Source organism: Bison bison, unplaced genomic scaffold (assembly GCF_000754665.1).
Source record: "Bison bison bison isolate TAMUID 2011002044 unplaced genomic scaffold, Bison_UMD1.0 scf7180017863957, whole genome shotgun sequence".
Classification (NCBI taxonomy): domain Eukaryota; kingdom Metazoa; phylum Chordata; class Mammalia; order Artiodactyla; family Bovidae; genus Bison; species Bison bison.
Genome location: NW_011494529.1, coordinates 1,347,658 through 1,355,390, shown reverse-complemented (window position 1 = coordinate 1,355,390; position 7,733 = coordinate 1,347,658). Strand labels below are relative to the sequence as shown.

The window sequence follows — 7,733 nt, the reverse complement described above, 5'->3', positions numbered from 1 at the left end:
AGTGATGCTTTCTAAGGCCCACTTGAGGATCAAAATATGCCACCTCGAAGTGTCCCACTTTGGCAGAAGGATTATTTTGAGCTGAAGACAATTGAGAGACAGCAGACACCAAAAAATCTCTCTGCCCTCACCTTCTGGGCTTCCCCGGTGGCTCAGAGGTGAAGAAAACACCTGCAATACTGTAGCCACAGGAGACATAGGTTCGATCTGTGGGTCAGGAAGATCCCCTGTAGGTGGAAATATAGCAACCCTCTCCAGCATTCTTGCCTGGAAAATTGCATGGACAGAGGAGCCTGGCAAGCTATAGTTCACAGGGTCGCAAAGAGTAAAACACAACTGAGGCAACTTAGCAAGCACGCAAGCCCTCACCCTCTATTTGCCTAAAAGCAGAACATAAATTCCTATTTGCAAAGGTGTCTCCCTCTCCTATGCTAGGAAGATGAGGACCCAGGAGGACAACTTCTTATACTCTTAATTGCAGGAGACAATTCTACACTTTTAACAGGTCAGAGATGGCACCATGAGGACTCTCCATTACACATCTTACTAAAATAATCCTTATCTTCCATCAGTTTCTCATGTATTTGCCTATGCAGGCTTTCCTTTGTCTTATTACTGCTCTACAAATTTATTGTTTTTCATTAAGCTGCTATATAAGCCCCTTTGAGGCACTCATCATTGAGTTTCTCCCACATGCATTCATGCTGCAGTCATTCATAAACTGCGCTAATTTTTTTCTTGTTCATCTGTCTTTTCCTCAGTTTCTAGGCCCAGCTGCAGAGCCTAGGAGGACAGAGGACAAAGCTTTTTCCTCCACTTAATTGTTGTTGTTTTTCAGTCGCTAAGTCGTGTCGGACTCTGTGGTCCCATGAACTCGCCAGGTTCTTCTGTCCATGAGATTTCCCAGGCAAGAACACTGGAGTGGGTTGCCCTTTCCCTCTCCAGGGGATCTTCCTGGCCCAAGGATCAAACCCACATTTCCTGCATTGGCAGGCGGATTCTTTGTCACTGAGCCACCAGGGAAGCCCTTTTCTTCCCCTACAATACCTATTATACAGTTGAAGACACTAACCAACAATAACTGGCTGTTCCGCAGATCACTGAGTCTTCAACCTAATCTCCTGACACCCAAGAGCCCCCTACCCCATTCCAGACTTCCTCTTTGCACAAGGCCCCTAGATACTGGGGAAGAGTTATTTCACCATGTCTTAGGCAGCCATGACTTCCAAAACAGTTTGGACAGACAGATCTTAGTTTTTCCTTGTCTTTAAGTTTTTAATTAATTCATTCAAATTTGACTTTACAGAGTACCTGCCCTTTGCAGGGTACTGCCCTCCTGAGCAAATGCAGGCCTCTGCAATTCAGTAGGTGAGGGGCGTGGTCGGGAACTGGCTGCCCTGGGAGCATCAGGTTACCCTGCCAATAACCTTCTGGAAGGAGTGACTCAGCAGCCCAGACCTAAAAGATAAGTCAGAGGGACTCAGGCAAAGGAAGAGAGGGTTCTGGGTAGAGGAATCCCTGCCTGCAAACACAAGGATGCAAAGAGCTTGGTGAGTTTGGGGAAGTGAAGAGATTCAGTAGCTGGGAGGGTGGAGTGAAAGCAGGAGGAAGGGGAACTGGGAGATGCCAGGCTGTTGAGTGGCAGGGGACAGAGGTCAGGGGACCATGTAACAATGCTGAGAAGTTAGTCTTCATCCTAAGAGCAATGGAAGCCTTCAGAAGGATTTAGCTGGGGCCTCAGATGGTTACGATTGCATCCGACTGATGTGAGAAGAATGGGTTGGAAAAGGCAGGAGGTAAAAAGTTAAACCCGGGGGATTTTGTTTTTCTATATTTTTCAACCTGTCTTCACTGCTAGATTGAGAACTCCTGGAAAGCAGAAAAATGAGTCAGAAATACAGTCCTGGAGTTGCCAGCATTCCCACAGAAGCACATTTCTGAAAGAAACAAGCCTTTATTAGTATCGCCAAGCAGAGCCTATGTAGACCCAGGCCTGCCCTCAAAGAGCCCACAATCTAGTGTGGCATATAGGCGTGTAAACTCTACCTTGGTGTCTGCACCAAGTCCTACAGGAGCACCACGGGGGCATGGCTGGCTTTGCAGAGACCATGAAGGCTTCTCAGAGGAAGTGACATCTGAGCTGGGTCTTGAAGGATGGAAAGGAGTTTGCTGGGTGGCTAAGTTTTGATCAAAGAATAAAGATCTTAACTTTCTTAAAGGATGATAAAATGAGGCATTAAAGTCACTCCTTGGGAGACATTTGTCAGGATGGCCCCACACCTTTATCCCTGCTTTATAGATGATGCCTGAATCCCCCACCTTACCTCATCCCCAGATGCCAACCCAACAACAGTGGGACTTCAAGACTATTTTATCCTCTGACATTTTCTTCACATAAAAATGTGAAGGAAACTTGGTATAAAATTGCCATTAAGAGCAGATGGGCCTGGCTTCAAATCAGGGTGCTGCCATATTGACTTATTAAACAAGTCCCCTTGACCTCTCTAGACCTTCATTTCTCATCTGTATAATGGCAGTAATAGCAGTTCCTGCACCACAACATTAATGGGTGGACTTCTGTACCAGGTATGATGCTGTGATGTCTCAGCTCCAAAACTCTCTGTATTCTGATTTTGATGATGGGGTTGGGTCACTGCAAATTGCATTTTTGCCAGACAGGCTGACTTCTACCTGCATTCTGCCAATGGGCTGCACAGCTGGAGGGGGATGATGAGATTTACTCCTTACTGTCTGCTTCCTGTGGGTTTCCTGTCTGAAGGAAGAGATCAGAAAGTCTTCTCAGTGGAGGTGATATCTGAACTGGATAAGGATGGAGAGGAGTTTATTGGATGGTTATGACCATCACCACAGCCATGCTTCTTCACCCTGGCAGCAGTGAAACATCCCCATAGCAGTAGCTGAAGCCAGTTTGCAATTTTTTTTTAACACAGAATTGGCTGCCTTACATCCAATCAGAGACGTCAGCACCAACCCAGCAATACTCCCTCCTCAAGGGTCTGAGTTTCAGCTCGCAGCATCCTTCTACTGAGCCTCTAAATTTTAATAATTCTGACTTTTTTCCCCTCTGGTCCCTCATCCCTAGGGTGATTGCTGCTTTCTGCAGTTGCTATCTTTGTTACACTTTATAACTCTAAATTTACCTGTTCAGTTATCTAGTTAACAACGTTATTCCTAGCTAACAGTCCTTTATCTTGAATTCACTCTGTTCAAGTAACTAATGTGGTTTTTGTCTCCTGCTAATAATTAATTAAAAGATATGTTACCTTTTGAGTTCATCCCCAACAAGGGTTCTCCTGCCCTGTGTTGCTTGCCGCAATAGAATTAGAGTTCAGTTCAGAGGCAAAGGAAATGTAAGATAGATACTAGAGGGAAACAGTTGTTTAGCACAAGGAACTCAGCTTGGTCCTCTGTGAAGACCTGGAGGGGTGGAGTGGAGGGAGGCTCAGGAGGGAGGGGATATATGTACACTTATATCTGATCCATGTTGTACAGAAGAAACCAACAAAACATTTTAAAACATTTGCCCTCCAATCAAAAATAAAATAAACATTAAAATGAAGAAAAGGTAAATTTTATTCTTTGATCAAAAATTGGAGAGGTGTGAACCTATACCTTAAAGTCCATGCTCCCCGCAACAGGCTGTCAATGGGACTGCGTTACAAGGTTCTTGCCAGTGGGGAGGACAGAGTTCTCATGGATCAGGCGTAGCTGTGCTGCTTGTAGCTGCTGACTGAAGTGCTGGGTGCAGCATCTCTGAAGTGTGGTGTTGTGGGTAGCACTTTCTGCACACAGCCTGCCAAGCTGAAGTGTTGAGCGCAGTCATTTTGTACAAGGAACTGAAGTGCCTGGTATAAGGCCCCTCTGTGCATGCAGTACCCTGTGAGTGGGTGAAACTAGACTAAGCACAAAGGAAAAGGAAAAAAAATTAGACTTTATTGCCCAGATTCTACTTATGTTTCCTGGGAATTGTTCAATGATACATATGTATGTATATATATACACACAAAGCCCATGTGTGTGTGTGTTTATATGCATATCTAATGATTGGTACATACTAAACTCTCAATAAACGCTTCTTCTTATGATTCCTTATGGGTTCCTAACGTTCACTTATTCCTTCATTTTTTTCAGCATATGTTGTTTCTTACTATGTGTCAGGCCCCATGTGAAGTATTGGAGTACAGAGCTGAGTAAGCTACAGTCCAGCCCTCAGGGACCACACAATCGGAGTGGAGGGGACCACCAAGGACAGGAGCCCATCCCGGAAATGGTTCTTGGCACCTCCTCCAGGACTCTCCCATTGCTGATCTCACTGCCCAGTTACTCCGTCTCCCAGACCACCCAGAATCCTCATGCCCAACTACATGAGCATTATTCATCTGGCCCATTTTCAAATGCCTGTTTTTTGACAGACCTCCAGAATTAATACTTATGGTAAGGTTGATGTGATACTAGCTTATGTTATTATTATTTATTTGCACATCTTACCAAAGTTAGCTGGTAAATTACTTGAGATTGATTTCTCCAAATGGCTTGTTTCTGTATCAGTGTACAGGCCTAGTACAGTGCCTGAGGGGCTTCCTAGGTGGCTCAGTGGTAAAGACTCTGCCTGCCAATGCAGGAGAAGCAGGAGACATGGATTTGATCCCTGGGTGGGGAAGATCTCCTGGAGCCAGAAATGGCAATCCACTCCAGTTTTCTTGCATGGGAAATCCCATGGACAGAAGAGCCTGGCCAGCTACAGTCCATGGGGTCACAGAAGAGTCAGACATGACTTAGCAAATAAATACCAACAGGGCCTGGGACATGATAGGATATCCAAAAAGAAACAATAAATGAATTAATTCATCTAGTCAAGAAATATCACTTGAGCTCTTACTATGAAGCAGGCATTGGACTAGATACTGGGAAGACAAGGACAAAGAAATGAACAGTGTCCCAGCTCCTAGTGAATGGTTGTCTGATTCAGTGACTGAAACCAGACAACCTCTGAGGACCCAGACCTTCATGGGGCTGGAAGTGGTCCCATCAGCCTGGTACCATATGGACTTTCCAGCATCTCTGCTTCTTTCCTGTTGAGCCCTCAGTGGGCAAAGGCAGCCGGCTGTGGCTTACCTTACATCCTGAATGCTGGTGGCCAAAGGCTATATTTAAGTAGAAAACATTTGCATTTTTAATGTTGACTGGAATTGGAAAGGCTGTGATAACCTTTCCAAATTGATATTGGTTTTTACATGATTGAAATAGGCCTCAGGCATTTCTTAAATGGAAAATTTAAGGTATTTCCAATATCAGTGAAAGGGCAAAATCTTCTCAGAACATTGCCCTGTTTCTATCCTCAGAAAACATCACCTCTGTCCCCTGAGCACACTCAGCACCTTTGCCTTGTCAGCATTTCAGGATCCTCTTAACCTTCACTTGGTCCCCTTCACCTTTTTGGAGGGTGGACAGGGTGAGAATCACTAGACCTATGTCCTTAGGGAGGAAATGGATTCTCAGACATGCAAATGGCTTACCTCTCTAATTACCCTCTAAAGATGAAGAGGACCAAGTGAAGGTTAAGAGGATCCCTTTCCTCATCTGCAACATAAGAATAAAAACGTTGCTTCACAGGTTTGCAAATGTCGTCATCTGTAAAGAAGCTTACCATCCCATGCCTGATTCTTGACTAATGCTCACTGGACATTAGTTCTTTTTTTTATTGGTGTATAATTGCTGTACAATGTTGCATTAGTTTCTGTTGTACAACAATGTGAATCAGCTATATGAATACATATATCTTTCCTCTTGAGTCTCCCTGCTACCCTCCCGCCATCCCACCCTTGTAGGTCATCACAGAGCACTGAGCTGAGCTCCTTTTATTATACAGCAGCTTCCCACGAACAGTATATTTTACACATAATAGTGTATATTGGACATTAGTTCTTATCCATCCCCTAGCAGTTACTTGTCTAAGGTAACCCATGAAAATAAGGTGAGAACCCTAAGCTCCTGGCTCCCACATCTCTTTCCAAGAGACACATTTGACACAAATAGGTTAAAGCACACATTTTTGGCTTAAAAACAGAAGGACTCATTTCCATCTTCACTCTATTCTGACTACTCTCATTAACAACATATGCCATAACAGCCTGTCTGAAAACTTCTTGGCATCCATATTTCCCTTCTCTGTTTTCATTGTAGTGAAAGTTGCTGCATAGTCCAATACGGTAGCCTAAAGCCACTTGTTGCTATTTAAATTTAAATTATTTAAATAAAATTTAACATTCAATTCCTCAGCCATAGTAGCCATATTTCAAGGGCTCAATGACGCCATGTGGCTAGTGGGTACAAGCACAGAGACAGGTCATTTCCATGGTCACGCAAAGCACAATTGGAAAGTTCTAAGTGAGAGAGCGAGAGGAAAGAGAGAAAAGAGAGGGAAAAGAAGGAGAAGAAGTGAGGAGAGAAGAGGCAAATTGGTTTTCCAGAGCATTCCTCATTAGTGCACATCCCTGCACGTGTTCATCCAGGCATGGAAATCAATGTCTGTATGTTTGCACATTTTAATGGAAGAGGGAAATTTTCTTCCTGAGACAGTCAGTGCCTGAGAACTTTTTTGTTTGTAAATTTAGTTTGGCTCAATAAATGTTATCATTTAAAACTCGGATGCGATCCTTTCATTCCCTGCTCTGAATAAGTCTGTGGCCCTTCAGGGCCTGCCAAGAAAGCCCCATATCTGCAGCATGTCTCCAAGGTCATCATGATTTACTCTCACTGCATCCTGTACCCACTCACTGTAGACACACACAAGTGTTTGCCCTGTCTTGCCTGACAACCACCTTCTCTGATGCACCTTACACTCTATACTCCTTGCCTCAGCTCTTACTGAGCCCACTGCCTGCAACACCCCAAAAAGCGTCATCTCCACCTATAGACACTGGTCAAGCACAGTTCAAATGCTCCCTCCTCCTTATGCTCTCCCTACTTCTGCTGGTCTGATGTGCTTCTATGTCCAGCATTTTATTCATGCTCTTCAGTGCATTTGCCCATGCCCTTGGAACCATGTCTCTTCACCATATCACCCCACAAAGTTTGATTCTCAAGCTTTGTATGGAGGAAAAACCGATATTTCTTTGTTTAGTTTTTGTAAATATCCAATCTATTGCAGATGGATATTTTTGTAAAGTAAAATGAAATTTTAAAAAGAGACATATAAAATATGAATCTTAATTACTGTATTGTTAGGTTCAAATTGCTATGCAAATGTTTCTAAACTCTTACTCATTTCTGTGTTTCTCTCATCTTTGGCCAGTAACAGTTTACAGGCCACACTTGGAACTGCAGTGCCCTCCAGCCCCAGCTTGAAGTCTCTGCATGTGGTCTTCTCTTGATATACTTTATGGAATTCATTGGAAACTTTCTGTCAGTGTTCCTCCAGTTGTCTAGGGATGCACAGAGGAGCATTTCTGTGAAGATGACGCTAGAATGAAGAGGCCCCTCTGTGTGATGATGCTTGCAGGCTGATTTGGGTGAGGACACCAGTTCTATTGTCTAAGTAGCTTCATAATCCTGACCTTCTTACCTGAATGTGGCCTTGACCTGAAGCTAGAGCAAGGTTCTTTATTGTGATGTGGCCCACGCCAATAGTTCGGGGAAGCCTATGGATCTCTTCTCAGAATGTTTTAATGTTTGATGTTTTAAGTGCAGAAAATAAAACCTCACAGAATTTC

General features: G+C 43.9%; 1 long non-coding RNA gene across 1 annotated transcript; it reads left to right on the top strand.

Moving 5' to 3' along the window:
* Positions 1-1,499: 1,499 nt before the first annotated feature.
* LOC104984245 lies at positions 1,500-7,733 on the top strand. The gene is made up of 3 exons (XR_824730.1): positions 1,500-1,550; positions 4,153-4,455; positions 7,316-7,733. It is a non-coding gene; the product is annotated as an uncharacterized LOC104984245 (long non-coding RNA).